Source organism: Gavialis gangeticus, unplaced genomic scaffold (genome assembly GCF_001723915.1).
Source record: "Gavialis gangeticus isolate Ggan-Ray unplaced genomic scaffold, GavGan_comp1, whole genome shotgun sequence".
Lineage (NCBI taxonomy): Eukaryota > Metazoa > Chordata > Crocodylia > Gavialidae > Gavialis > Gavialis gangeticus.
Genome location: NW_017729008.1, coordinates 5,692,223 through 5,697,653, shown reverse-complemented (window position 1 = coordinate 5,697,653; position 5,431 = coordinate 5,692,223). Strand labels below are relative to the sequence as shown.

The 5,431-nt window shown below is 37.5% G+C and overlaps 1 long non-coding RNA gene across 1 annotated transcript in view; it reads left to right on the top strand.

Moving 5' to 3' along the window:
- LOC109292102 overlaps positions 1-2,498 on the top strand; it is a 14,547-nt gene extending 12,049 nt beyond the window's left edge. The window contains exon 2 of the long non-coding RNA XR_002096040.1: positions 2,282-2,498. This is a non-coding gene — a long non-coding RNA (uncharacterized LOC109292102). The remainder of the gene's footprint in view (positions 1-2,281) is intronic.
- The last annotated feature ends 2,933 nt before the right edge of the window (positions 2,499-5,431 follow it).

The window sequence follows — 5,431 nt, the reverse complement described above, 5'->3', positions numbered from 1 at the left end:
GATTTTTCTATGTACCTTAAAGTACCATCAAAGCTTGTGAAAGCTGCAACACTGGGGTGGATGGAGTGTCCCACAGGAGCACAGGGAGGCCCTCCACGTGTTTGGCAGTGAACCCAGAAGGGGACTGGAAGTACTTCCAGTCCCCTTCTGGGTCCATCGGGGAGCACACTGGGCCCCTCCCTCTGCCCTCCTGGCTCAGTGATTGGCTGCAAGGGGGACCCTGGGTGCAACCCCCTCCAGACCTAGGAGGCAGCAGTCATCAGGCTAGGAGAATGTGTGTGTGGGGGGGTAAGGTAGCATGTTCCCCAGCAGACCTGGAAGTGGACCAAAAGTGCTTCTGGTCCACTTCTGGGTCTGCTGCTGAGTGCTCTGGGGAGCCCCTCGTGCTTCTGTGGGACACTCCATGTGCCCCAGCATTGCAGCATTCATGAGCTACCTGGTACCTAGAGGTATGTAGAAAAAACATTTAAAGATGTGTCTATGTCCAAATTGCCAAATCTTTCCAAATCTCTCCAAAATAATTTGGAGGGTTCTGATTCAATTTGGAAAGATTAAAGGGTCCTCTGATTCAATTCAGATTTGGAGAGTTGGCTGCCGAATCAGGCCGAATCTCTGCCGAATCAAATCAGGGACCAAAGCTTTGCACAGCCTTAATATTAGTTGTTTTTATTATGATCATGTAGTACCACTTAGATTACCCCCACTATGCCATACCAACCCCTCTAAAAATGAATTTGAAATCATGGTCTCTGCCCCAAAGAGCTTACATCTGTAGAACAGGATGAAATTCAGCAAGTAGATATAGCAAAGACAGGAGAAACTAAAGATTTCAACCCCAAATAAAAGAGGTATATCTTGAAAATCATTAATTTACACTTAATATAAATGAAATACTTTGGAAGTAATAAAAGGCTTCATTTTAGAAGGAAGAATTTTTCAGAATTGCCAATGCTTCTTTCCCATCTAATGTGTTTTTTCCTGATTCCTATTTCCATTGCTCTGAATGGGAAGGTGTCTTGAGCAACTGGCTACAATGCAAACTCTAAAAATGCAAACAGGAAGGGATAGAATGGAAACAGAGGCCACTTGAGACTGTTCTTTATTAGCAGAAAAAGAACAGTACTTGTGTTTCTTTTTCTGAATTTTCTGTCTACCCTTTCAACCGTTTATTTCTTAAAGTATAATTCAAAGGAGCCCATGATTTTATAGCTTACTGAGTGAATTATCAAGAAATATCCAGCATGCCTTTCCTTGACTGTTGTGAAATTTGTATTCCAATCAATGTCAGGGAACTTGAAATCCCTCCATATCAATATTATAACCATTTTACAGGCATCCCTTTGCTGTCTCAACATTTCCTGATCTGCCTTATTCTGCCCTGGAGGTCTATAATAAGTTGCCTATGAACATTGTTTTACAAGTTTAACTTTCACCTCAATTCTAACTGCCTTTGTTGTAGTAACCAAGCCACACATATAATTTCTTCTCTTCAGACACTGTTCTTCATCACTTATATTATTGTACTACCACTTGTCAAGTTACAGCTCACATTTCTGCAGAGTCCATATCCTGGAAATTGAAAAATCCTTGTTGGCTTTGTAATATGAGCTGAAGCTTCGTTAGTATAATAAACCAGCTTCCTCTTTAAAGTTGTAGTCATGCTATTTTGTTTTTATTTTTTTATTTGAAGTCTCTTTCTTTAAGAACAGTTTATTTTCAACTCATTTGTTCCAGGCTTCATGTTATATGTTGGGGATATGTCTTTTATCATTTATTTTAGATATCCCAGAAATACAGAATACAGGGTTGAACTTGAAAGGTCATTTGGTCAATCCGTCTCTTGAGGGTGGGATTCACTGTATCTAAAACTGACTGCCTCCTGCCACTGCTTGCCTCCCCTCCTCACTGCCTAGTCTTCTCACTGTTTTTCCAGCCACTTGCACCCCTGTCTCTGCTTTCCCTTCCACAATGGTGAGGGGAGAGGGGAAGGTGAGGGCAATTTTAAATGGTCCTCCCAAAATTCGAATCCATATAAATTCAAAGCTCTCTTTATTTAAGCAAATACAGTAAATACAAATTCCTTCACATAGCAAGGTGAGATTTATTTTATTTTCTTCATTTTGTGCATGTCTTAGAAATGACTTAGATCTCTTTTCTGGTTAATTTCTGTATTCAGATTTTATTAGTTACAATTATTTTACCATATTCAGCAATGACAGCTGTTAGCTTTTCCATAGTTATTTTAAGGCTTTCATTAATTAATGTTTTAATGTACTTCCAGTTCCTCAGATAAAAGTTCCAGTATATTATTATATTAAATGTATTTCTGGCGGTCTAAATGGGAAGACATCACCATACTGATTCTCAACACTTCTATCTATGCACTGCCTACTGCAGTGTCTCAGAAGTACCATGTTTTCAGAAGTGATCTTCCAGTGGATAATATAAAAACACTGTGTTCCTCTGCCAAATACACAAATGCATTTGGGAGGTATTTAATGAGAAGACAGCACAAGGAGCTAAATTGGGTATTTTATTATTTTGCTACTACTGGTTTTAGAATACATAATAGAGGATAAGATACTGACCTCATTGCTAAATTATTGTAGTGATTTCAGTGTATTATTTTTTTCTATATCAGTGAAACTCAGATAACACTTTTCCCTGAAATAAGAGGATACCAAGAACAGAGAAATGAGACAGTCTTTCGTGGATAATAAAAAACACATATGCTTTTAATTAATTTTAATTCACTTTGTTTTCTTGGTTTCATTTGTATGTATTTTAAAATGAGATATTTTGAATTTTTAAAGGTTTGATTGTTTGGTTATAAAAGACGGTAGCTCAGTCTTGAATTACTTCTGCATGTAAAGATTTTAGCCACCTCAAAGTGCTTGAAATACATGCCTTAATGCTCAAAACTAATGAAATATAGGCATTTTGTTACTCACCACAGAAATGCAGCCATCTCTGTAGTGTGCATATATCTCTATTATAGTGCAGCGCAGTGTGATTTGGGATGGACAGTAAAAGGAAATATTGTATGTTGGGCACATCTAAATGTTGCCCTATGGCAATGTAGTGATGCGTGACTTTGCCATACACTACGATGATGTAGTAATTGCACGTGTCTACATGTGCTTGCCAACTATGTCGCCATAGCAGTGCATTCCCTGGGTATTCTGCACTGCTACAGCGATGTAGTGGTGAAATTTAACCATGTGTCATGTAGCAAAACCCCCAGTTTTGTTTAGTATTTTGTATAGGCAACCCCTGCTTAGCGCTCTTAATTGGTTCCTGAAAAACTGAGCATTAAGGGAAACGAGTGTTAAGCAAAACCAAAAGTACTTGACAGCCCAAGATGGTGACCGCAATTGTTTTTAATGACCCAAGAAGGTGACCACGAGCATTATAGCGAAACTCACTGAGTGCTAAGTGAAATCAGGTATCAATTTCAAATGAACGCTATAATGAAATAGCACTAAGTGAAACAGCGTTAAGCAGGGACTGCCTGTACATAGAAATACATTCCCTTCCCTTCCCCAACCATTTCTGACTTTCTCTTTGCCTCTCTATTCCTTACAAGTAGTTATTATAAGACATAGTGAAGATAAGACATAGAATAAGCTGTTTAATTTCACTATTGTAACGAGCCCCTTTTATATTGTTCATATATCATTGTAAATAGTATTCTGTTATTTTGGTATTGATTTTTACTGTTTTATATTGTGTGATCACTATTCAATTTTTACTGTCTTATATTGCTATTATATGATTCAAGCCTATTTTTGTAAGTTAGCCAAATGAAATGTCAAGTCTCCATCTTGTGTCCTATGCCCGAGCAGATCCTATTGTAATTGGGTTGTAACTGTGACTCATACCTACCCCTCCTATGTAAATTGGTTCCCTGAATGAATGAGAGAGAATGACAGTGCTTGAGACATAATGGTAATAGGCCTAAAAATAGCTCCTACTGAATGACTGGACCATCAGCTTAATGACCCTACCACCACCTTGCATTGACTCTCCCTGAAACCACAGACCTACTCCCAGAACCAGAGACAAAACCTAACATTTGAAAGATAAAGACCCTCCAAGAAACCAGCAACATGGAAACAGGACAGAACAGAAACCAGCAACTCCACAATTGTACTACACCAGACAATGAGGACACCTGGAACTGGTGATATATAATGTCAAGTATTATGCCAAAGAGCATAAACATGTACATACAGCACTGTCAAAATCTTTATACAGTCATCTAGGCATATGTATTAATGTTTTAGTTCTGTTAGAGCTATAGTATAAATAATCTTCTCTTGGAAGACAGCATACACTTAAACACAGTGAGTCAAATAAAAATGTTTTAAATATTTTTTTCCTCCCATAAAGATCAATGGAAGTTTTGGGCTTCTGCAATTAGGGACTTGCATCAAATCATATTGTAAGGGGAAGAAGTGTGTCCTCCACTGAATGGGCTCAAAGAAAGACCTGTCCATTCATACCCTTCTTTCATGGTATCATGTTTCCTAAATCCATTCTTCAGTTTATGTGTGTGTATCAATATATAATGGAGGCCCTGGGTATTAAAAGGTGTGGCAAATAATGCCACAGAATGGCTAACTTGGGCCTCTACTCATCCTTCTCTGAGTGCAAAGTCTGATTCTCATAGAGTGCCATTAATATCTCTTCAGAGGATCAAAGAGAAGGGAAGACCAAACTCCTTCCATGTTTTCCCCCATGCAAATTGGCTTGTTTGTACTCTGAAGTAGTTGCAAATGAAGAAAGGACAATTATGTTCCAAATATTTAATGTTTTGTAAATATAGTCAAAGGTTTGTTTTACACGTTATCAAAACAACTTAAAAAACCCAAACCAAAACAAAAAAACCCAGCCAGAACACAATACCTCATATCCTTATCTTATCTACTTCAGTGCTGAATTGTCTAGAATTGCTGTTCAGATGAACAGGAACTGTAAGTTTTTCTTGCCAGGAACTTTATTGAGTAAATTAATTGGTGGTCTATTAGCTATCTTTCTCATCAACAAAGTTTCCATACTGTTTGAAGTTCATTCCATCCAAATTCTCTAAAGGTCATTGATCTTTATTCTAAAAGTAATACATTTATATATAAAAGTCTTACTCTTTTTAGGCTGAAACCTTTTTCCTACACATTAAGGATAATAGTCTTTATAACACAATCTAAAGCTTTATTGCATAGTCTTAGCTCTAGTTTTATCTGAAGGCATAGCATTTATATTTAATGCTAAAATGTTCCTTCTAGAAATATCACTAGCATGTAATGACATCTCTCTTCTGATTTAAAGATAACCCTCCTGGGCATGCTTGAGTGAATTTGGAAAAAAAGTTTCTGTTTGTTTGGACTACTGCGGTTACGTTTTAGGATAATAAAAGAGAAAGAATGTACAA